Raw genomic sequence first — 10941 nt, forward strand, 5'->3', positions numbered from 1 at the left:
CTTGAGTCTCGAATCAAACTCACAATTTTTACGCCTTTGTAGTTCTTAAATATTGTCGGCACAGATTTTTTAAATAACTCATTTCGGAGTCTCTTTTATCAACGACTATAATATATATTGCGATTTAAAACACAAAAAAATCAGATCGTTTTGCATTTGTTGAAACAATACTCGTAATACAATAAAACAATAAACGCTAGTATTAAAAACAGAGTAAAATTAAAGTAGTTTTTACATAGCAAAATAATAACACCCAAAAACGATTTGTTTTTTCGACATTGTTTTTTTGATACTTTTGTATAATAATATTACAAATATCAAATAGTATGTAAAAATAGCTAAAAGTAATTTGAAATCAGATTAATACTGTACAAAGTGGTACTCAATATACTTTTGGAGAATATTAAAAAAAAAAGGAAAAAAAATAGAAAATCTTAATTTATCATTTATATTTATGACTTATAAAATATAACTCTTACATAAAATAAATAAAATGATATAAACACGTAGAAAATCACTTGATATAAACGTGCTCCACCTTATATATAATAATACACATATATAGGTACATGCTATTATAATGTGAAAGAACAACCAGCTACGAATAAAAAACAAATTTTATCTGGCACTTTTGACGTGAGCTAGTCATCCGGACGTATAAAAAAAAAAAAAAAAATTGTAAAACTTGTCTGATGTAAATCGTACGATTTTATTCGTTGGAATCCTTGCCTCTCCTCTTACCATAAACCCGCTTCCTTCGTTTTTCTTTCCAAATATACATGTATAGAATAGGCTTAATTTATATACATATTTAAATGTGTAACCTACTCACAAGCCGCTCGGACACATCTTTCGAATACACTCATATCGTGTATATGGATGCTTAACCGTACCTATATCTATACTAATATATTTATACGAAATCGTATAAATACATATATTTATGCGCGTATGTGTATGTGTGTAGTATACGTACTACGCGTGTTAACCGTTAAAAGTCGTTTCGTTTAATTTGTTTTTTTCTTCTTACAAATATAAGTCATTTAATTTCAACACAGTGTCGAAAAAAAACATAACATTAATTATATCTATATATTCATGTAAAAAAAAACTTCCATATAATAAACGTCCATACGGGCGACGACAATCCGCCGGGTTTATGACAGTATATTTCAAATGTATTCGGTTTGTGCCAGGGAGAGCGTAGTATATTTAAAATTTAAATATTATTCTCATAATATATGTATATATATAGTTACATTATTTATATATAATTATGTTAGGTATATTTGTGTCGCCTGTATAGAGCCATACAAGGGTCCATCTGGCATCCTGGATAGAGCAGAGATCGTTAAGTCAAGTGACACGTGGGAAATTCAATATACATATGAGATCTAATTAACATATTATCTTGATAATGAGACGGTGAACCGATACCCATTGAGATGTTACCGATAAAAATACATGAATGTAATAGGACAAGCTAAAAACGGCGAATACGATGCAATCAAATTATATACGATAAATATATAGGTACAATATATTATAGATACTTTTAGTAAATATGTATACGACTTTTATGTATTATCGTTGACAAATCGCTGCAGACGAATTTGGAGATTTTATTTTAAATTAAAAATATTTTTGTTTATTGGTTAAAATATAATATGACTAGGTAGACGTATAAAAGTCTAATACGCATATAACTCGCTAGAAGTTAAACGATAAAAAAATTAACATTAACTGTCGCTTTAACAAATTCTAAACTTAAATTATTATGCTAGAATATAAAATATAAGAATAATCTTTAAAGTATTTATAAACATGAATATCATTTTAGAATTTTCGTATATACATAATAATCCATATGATTTTACATAAAACGACTAGGTATTATCATGAATGAATACTATATATATTGATACAATAAATTATAAAACATACGATACAAATTAATTGCTTATTAAAATATATAGCCACGTGTCATACATTTAAAATGAATACTTATATTGATGTGAATGTGTAATATTATAATAAATATATTATAAGTTGACTTGATAAAATCATTTGGTATTATTATATAAATAATAAAATGTATTTTATATATCACCAAAGATCATTTGAACTTTAAGGTGTGATTACAAAACTAAATATGATTATAAACACTTATAAGTTATATACTCGTATTATACGTATGTACATATATGTATTAGGTACCCTCATACATAAAAGTCATGGGAAACGTAACCATTTTAAATGTAAGTTATTTTACTATAGAATATACTGCGATATACTAATATAAAGTTATTATTGACAGATTTGTAATTTTTTGTTTTACACATAATTTTGTTTATTATTTTTAAAATATACACTACATGCAAGAGTATCTAATACATATATATATATATATATTATATTATATTATATTATATTATATATATACAAAAATATTACAAAGATTAAAATTCTTATTAAGAATATAGTTTCGAAGAACATAGTTAGTATCGAAAATGAATTTTGTTTAGTATGTGCTATCTACAAATAGAAAAAGTACTTAAATAATTATATCCAAATCATTTTATCTTATAGTTATAATCAATTTACATTATTTTATTAATGTAATTTTTTTTTTAAATTAGTAATAATTACTATTTTTAGTCATAGTATATTGACATATTAAAAAACTCACAAATTGTTTATACGATATTATTATTTATAACATAAAGCACTTATTTGATCGAGCACGAGCTATAATTGAACCAAAAGTATTCGAAGTAAATTTTGCTTTAATATCAAAAAAAAATGTTCCAATGAAATCGATTTGTGTATACCTCTTAGTGCGATAATTGATAATGGACTTGAGTTATGGGCAGTATACGTTAATTGGTTGTTTATTTGATTACCAATAAAAAATTAACAGTTTACTATTGATAACTATTGATATTATTTATACCGTATACAATTGTGTGTATATATATATATGTATTTATTATGTACTTTATATTATTATATAGTATTATTTATCATGTATATTATGCATATGTGTATACATTTAAAAATAAGGTTCTAAGTTTCGAAATTCTGAAAATTAATCTAAATAAAAAAATACTCTATCTTAACAATACTATTAAGTCTAGATTTATTATAATGATGTTTACCTATATAAAATAGACTCATCAACTGAGAAATATATGATTATCATTTTGAATTACTAAATTTTGGGAGTCACACAGCCTGTTGAACAAAATACGGACAGAAAAATAAAATGCAAAAATACTGGGGTTTATCACAGACAATGTTGGACGGACGAAATGAAGGATAATTAAATCATATGCACCCTTGGGTCAGGGTATAGCAATAGAAGACAGCGATGATAGAGATAAACGAAGGCAATTTTTGGAGGTAGCGAAAGTCTTACGAGGACCTAAAAAGCTTAAGATTTCTGGTAGGTATATCACACTGAAAAATCTTTAAGTACTCAAAAATCTTCTTTTTTTTTTTTAATAAATCAGCAATACATATACCCACCACCTGAAAACGTCGTTAAGGAATACATCAGGTGGAGTACCCGAGAACCTATTTGTATATATCTTCATAACGCAGCAACAATATATATTTATTTCTTTACCGTGATCTGTATTAATATGAGTAAATAAGATACGAATGTCTCACTATAAATGTATGTGTTATGCTATGCGAGAGAGTACGCGTGGTAAGTATGTGTGTTACTATATGCGTTTGTGTGTATACGGCAACAGTACTTTGGCTAAACGCCGCACTTAAAGAGGGATCTGACCGTGTATAATAAATCAGCCTCCGGACTCGTTAGGGGTCAGCTAATTATTGTCGTACATCGAAAGTGAAATCATAAAAATATACGGTGGACAGGAGTACGTGAGAACGTTATGGGCTATAAAGTGGGTAATGGCATTACGCATAAAAACATTTATATACATAAATATATACATATATATTGCACGTATATAAGATAAATATACGAGCCGGTAGACAACTCGTCTTTCAGAATGATCTACGGTCTTATTTTATATTTTTCACGCTTTTCCCTCAGCCATTTACGTTTACCAAATTCTTTTAAGCTTTCTTCTAAAATAAAAACTATCTGTAGCTCTACACACCCCCGTTGGATGAGTATTCATTTTATTTTATACATTTTCCTATATTCCATTCATAAAAATTTTTAAATATTTTCAAAATCTAACCATTGTTACAATATTTTATTACTTGGATTTATCGTGTGTAATTATTTTATTTTAACATTAATAAAACAAGTATGATCAATTTTTTTCAACATTTTTTTTATCATACGTATTTTTTTGACCAAAATGTGAGCCGGAATACTTATTTAATGTTCATAAAAAATTGGAACAGTTTGAAAGTTCATTAAGTTACCAACAATTCTATAATCGTCGATCTTTTTTTTTTACAAAAGTTTGTTGTCACACTTAAGATGTATACGTTTACAGGCACATTTCACTTATAAGTATACACTTCTATAAATATCTATATTTACAAAACATCAAGTGTCCATGTTTATAATATACTATATGAATTAATGTTAAATTTATGAGACTGCAAATTATGCAATCGCATGGGGTGGCAAAATGTTGTTAAATATTCTTATAAATTCAGGGATAATTGAGTTTTTATTATAAAATTTTACATAGCTAAGGTTTTTTCTTAAGTGTAAATATTAGAAATCCTTTTGGACCCTATGGAAATTTTATTGTACGTGCAATTGTAATAGTTTATGGTTAAACTTATCCCTGTGATGTAGAAAACATGTTAGTATGTGAACGAGTACATTCATAATGTTATGTACTTAATACCAGTACGTAACTAACACCGTAATTTATCAGCTATAACAACTGAGAAACTATACATCCCAAAATTCCAATTTTTTTTTTTTTTGATTCAAAAAAAATATATGACGCCCGACGCAGCTGTTTTTCGTTAGTCGCCGACACACGTTTATATAAAAATCATAGTAATGATTGCATGCGCCGCAGCATCAGCAGCAACAGCAGCCGTAGAATAATAATGGGACCGCGAAAGAGGCGGCGTAACAAACATGGCGCGCGACGATGGTTCCGTCGTCGTATCTCTGTCTATCATGTAGTCTCTGTTTTAATCGTACATCAGGGGCGTGTTTAGACTTACTTCTTAAGGGAGGACGATTCAAATTTTTTCTTTAGCTCAAAATGTACAAGTAAAATTTTTGGGTAATATTTAAATCAGGTAAATCCTTAATGTTTATGATTATTATTTTTTTTTTTTAATCTTATGCCGGATCCACTTAGAATCGACTTTTGTGTAGTTCTTTTCTAACACTTTTCTGTGTTTTGTAAGTTACGTTTGTGTTTCAGTTGATTTCTCATCAAGTATGGACCCGACAAAAAGCCCAATTCAGTATTCAAAGTCACGCGTAATTTGATTTCGTTATAAAATGATTCACATTAAAAACATTTGAATTGTGTATCTCACATATAATTAATTCCTTAAATACGGATTCAGGGGTGGGAAATCGCCCCTTCGCCCCCCCCTAAAATGAGTCCATGTCGTACACGAACAGTGGACACCCGTTGCCAAACCATTTTGTTGTATAATGATGTCTTACACACGAGTCGCATGTACAAATGTTTACGCACACGCGACGGCGACTTCGACCGCATATGCAGTGTATACACAATCGATTTTCATCCCGTCGTCTGCAACTTCTGACACCAAAAAATAACATACTTTTCAGTATCCATACTTATAACGTATCTGTGTAAATGGTTATACGTGTAAGAACGGTGGACTCCAAGCATATATGTTTTCAGTGAAATTTTTTATTTTTTTCGATTGAAAGTGCAATTTCCTATGATTGCATACGAGTACTATTATACAAATGATATGAGTATGTGTGGCATGATGAATAATTAAATACTCAAATAAATTAATTTATATATTATACTTATATATATTTATATATTCATACATAAACTCTATACTAGTAGAGTTTAAATGTGAAACGCCCGTGTTTAAATAAGGTATTGTTGTACAGAAATATATTTTTTAGTAAAGAGTTTATTTTGTCTGAAGGGAGGAGGCTGATTTGAAGGCTGATTATTCATGATAATTTATCTCTTTATCAATGAACAAAGTTTGAAAAATTTCGAATATTCATAACAGAGCACTGCATTGTCATTACTAGAGCTAACGATTATGCTGATATAAGTTGTATACGTATGTTTAGGTATAGGTATGAAAATTATTTACGTCCAGCATAATGTGTCCATCGCAAGGCTTTTATTGTTCTTTATTGTACTTACGAACTCTAATACACCCATTTTTATTTATCAAACATACACTTCTACAGCTAAATACGTTTTGTTCAATCATGTTAATAATTTAATATTAGACATATTTCTTTAAACTGTATGTAGTTATTTAATTTTTTATACTGTAAGCACACATCGTGAGGTTTTCAGTCATGACCCAGGCGATAAAAGTTTTGCGTATAGCACGTATATATAGTTATAGGTTATAATAATAATATAATAATATTACATATACCCTACTATAAATTTTAAGGAAGAAAAACTGTGGCGTTAATCAATACTTACTCTAAGATCCCGTATTTATGCACAACATACCGACCACAGCAGACCCATTATGGTAGAAAATGTATTATATAGTGTAATACATACACTATTTGTACATATAAATATTTATATGCTACGCGTATATACTGCGTAATGTATATATACTGAGTGAGCTTAATATTTATATATGCACTTAACGATTCAACCAAAAGGGTAAATTATAATGTCAAGTGTATAATCTTTTATCTAAACATAATTTACGACATACCATGTTTTGTATAAATTATAATAAATATTAAAAACAATATATTTGATAATAGAGAGAAAAATAAAATACAATTTATTCCTATTTATTCAGATAATGTGTAAATTATATTTATATGATATGTATTTACATCCGGTCATAATAATGCGATAAGCTGTCCATATAAATACATGTTTTATATGATATTGGTTTTGAAATGATTTTGAATAAATCTTTGTTTTCTATAGTGGTCTCTACGGGGTTTTATGCGTTTGACGACACGTTATTATCATAAATGTATAATGGTTAAACTACGATAACCTAATATTTCATTAATTGTCTAAAAAAATATTGATTATTTAATACACGATATGCTTGAAATATTTATATTATATTATATCATATTAATGCTTAAACTTACCATAATTATAAATGCATTTTGTAAGATAAACGCGATAGACAATGCTTGAAAAATAACGTTTACGTACTTGAAAATTCAATCATTTAAATAATAATTTATTGAACTATTGATTACTAATTTATGCTCATACATTTAATATGATAGTTTGAAGAAGCATATTTGAATACATATCACCGGGAAATGTTATTAAACCATACAGATTTCACTAAAATCCTAAGCTGATCTCCACACTTGGAAATTATTACCAATGAATTTCAGGAAATAGAGAATGGAATGAAAAATTTGAGTCAAAAATAATTGCAGAACTAAAATTTCGCTTTTTGTTTTGTATACTATAGATTGATAGTTCACCTATAGACTACGATTTATTCCGATAAATCAATGTCATGTTTTACTGTGTACGAAACGATTACCTATAACTGGTGCGTCATTTTATTTCATAATACAGGTGAAACATATATACTCCAACAGGTGTCATTTTCAATCAGTTATATGTATTTACTATCGTCGATCGTGGCGTACGCCAAAACACTAAACTTTTACATAGTCTTGTATATCTTAATTCATGGGCCACAAATAGCAAAACGATTTTATGTGTGCTTTAGTGCTCGTTACATCGAGTCGTTAAAATGGCATTAAATCAGTTCATAAAATTTGTTACCACTCTTTACCACGGACAATACACATAATGAGCATTAATATTACACACACCAACATATATTCACTTATGTCATTCAATATCAGTATACATTATTATATAACTTTTGATAACCTTTGATATATTTAAATCTAATGGCCAATTGATACATTTCGATAACGTTCCCGATTATATTACAGCGACATGAAACATTTATAGATTAAAGAAGTCGAAAAAAATGTGTTGCATATGTATATGATATCATACGCTGAGAAATTCTATTCAAAATTTTAAACCGTTTACTACTCAATGGAGATATCGATATTATTATCTTTTATACAGAAAGACAGATTTGAATAAATACGTAAAGGTTTATGTTTTGACCAAAACAGTTTATTTTGCGTCTATTATGTACAATAATATGGTGGAACAGAAATTGGTTTGTCATTGTCGGCGGATGAGACGGAAAAAGCAAAAAAAAAAAAAATACAAAAAAAAATGTAGGTCAACTATATATTGCGGTTGGCTTATATGTACACACAATATGTTATTTAGCCATAGAAAATATAAGGACTGAAATTTATTGACGGGGCCGAGCAAAAAATATAAATAATATCGACCCACTTTTTTCTCATAGTCGACCCTTTCATAGCGTACCTAAGAGTGCACCGGACGCACGCTATGATTGTTATTATCATACCCTTTACCTATACTCGAAGTTTTTTTGTCCTACAATTCTAACGTCGACAAAACCCTTTTCCAACTGGAGGTGTTTCAATATTTTTACTTACCGTCAGTATGTCAGTATGTTAGTCGAACTCGGAGATGAACACACTAGCGAGTATGACAAGATTAGTTCGAAAAGCCGTCTCTTGTCGTAAGTCTCGACGAAGTCAAAGTTCAGGTATGTCTACTAGGTTTTTTTAAAATGAATTTGAAAATTATTTTGATAGATTACAAAACGAAAATAAATTTAAAATTTTCATTTGAAAAAAAATTCATTGTATCTAGACAATTTATTTCTAAATAATTATAATTGCAATTGAACAAATACAACAACTTGAATTAAAGTGTAATATAACTAAAGTAATTAAATTATAAAGGTGTTTTACAATTATTAGTAAAAGATTTTTTTTCGAATTTTGTATTAATTTGTTATGGATCGTTTATAATTTAAATATTTATTTTGAGGCTATGACGTATAAAATTAGAATATAATACTAAAATAATACATTTTCTCTCATTAAGGTTTCTCAATTAGTTGATTGATTAACAGATATCTTTCTTCATTCTTCTTTATTATCCGCTCTCCTTTTCATTTCTATGTATAAGTTGCATCCTTGGTCTTTTATTACCTATGGAATATATTATCATCTTGGTCTTCCCTTATTATTCTTTCTTCCTACGCTTCCTATAATCAGTTATAGTTTTAGTTTTTATTTTAAAATAATACATTACGAACGTTTATATTTAGTTTTCTATAAACGAAATTCATTATTTCCGAATCAAAAATCTTGAAAAGTAAATATCCCCTTTGTTTAAATGTACATATATAATATTTATATTATAGATTTAAGTTTATATAGTTTCATATAGTTCATATATAAAATTTCCTATACTCGCATTATGTAGAAAAAAAATTATGAGTTATCCCGGACAACTGTTTTGACTGAGCGTAATCACCACATATTTTTATTATTATACTACGAGTATTTAGGTATATGTAGCCAGGCGGGGTAAAAAAATGTATTATAATTCCGAACAGTTATTTGTAGAAACACAAAAACAAACGATTTAAATATCATACTTTTTTACCGGCGCATATTATGAAAATAGTTTTTCGCTTACAAAAAAATCAAATATTCTCTTAATCATTTTTCTGACTGATCGGGTTCGATTCCTTAAACACCAATAAGACACAGAATCAAATGTAACTGACACGAATGAAATGAACTATTTTTCATAGAAGTAAACGAACTATTCAAATTATGCCAAATGTTTCGTTATGTCCAGATTATAAGGTAGATATCGAAGGTGGCAAAACGAGAATCGTCAGTTCAATTTCGAAATAAAAATAAACAATAAAAATAAAAAAATTCACATTGCGGATGTCCATAATTCACTATACGATCAGCGAGGATTAAATTAAAGTGTAAAGCTGACATTGACCATAACTGTGTCAAATCACACTGTTTATAATATTTATCCGTTAGCACGTAACATTATTTCTTCCGTCGGTTTGCGGATCTTTACATTTTTAGCATAATTTATACTTATATATTATACAATTTAAAAATTAAATGTTGGCGAATACCTGATACTTCGATGAATTTTCATTAAATTTATACTCTATTAATCAATTAGCTACAACACTGTAAACCGTAAAACTCGAAACACGTATCGAGTACTTACACTAGTATTTTAAAGTTCTAAGTAATGTTTTCCGGGCAAGTCTAAACCGTTAAAAGTGAAACGTACTTCACAAAGAATTCGGTCTACTACTATCTATATCAACCGACTTCGGAATTAAAGTCCGATCGGGTGAACTTGATTCGCTCGGTATCGTTTTGCTGAGAATAACGGGTACAAACATTTCGAATCTTAAAGGCCAATAGACAAATATCATCAACACATTGTATTGCTGTACCAAGCGAACAACACGTCAGCGCGCGACAACGGTGTATACGTAACCATTATAACCATTACGATTTCAACGACGGACACGAGAGTGGTCACCGAAACGGGTTACGTACGCACGGGCGGAAAACTCTTACGAAAACTTTCCCGTACGTGCAGCCTCTACGGCGTTGATATCGAAACGAGCATTATGCACGGCACGTGCATGCAATAGAGCGGCGGCGGCGGCAGATACGACGCTGCTGCTTCGAACGGCACCGGCGGACTACCACGGCGGCGGCGGCACCGTATCACGACGACGCGCTGCGCTGCTGCGACCCTGGTACGCGATCGTCGGTTTCCGCCGCGACCATTGCCAATCTAGGTCGCGGCCACCCGTCGTCGGCCGTCGGCGTCC

The 10941-nt window shown here is 29.5% G+C and overlaps 1 protein-coding gene across 4 annotated transcripts in view; it reads left to right on the forward strand.

Moving 5' to 3' along the window:
* LOC112681957 (homeobox protein Hox-D9-like) overlaps positions 1-10941 on the forward strand; it is a 106034-nt gene that overhangs the window by 56551 nt on the left and 38542 nt on the right. Inside the window, exon 1 of one of the 4 annotated variants that reach the window (XM_025552344.1) lies at positions 8727-8811. The exons of the other annotated variants lie outside the window; for them this stretch is intronic. The gene's annotated coding sequence lies outside the window, so the exon portion shown is untranslated. Of the gene's footprint in view, positions 1-8726; positions 8812-10941 lie in introns of those variants that run through there. 4 annotated transcript variants of the gene reach the window in all.

Source organism: Sipha flava, unplaced genomic scaffold (genome assembly GCF_003268045.1).
Source record: "Sipha flava isolate LNK unplaced genomic scaffold, YSA_version1 1_pilon_pilon, whole genome shotgun sequence".
NCBI lineage: Eukaryota > Metazoa > Arthropoda > Insecta > Hemiptera > Aphididae > Sipha > Sipha flava.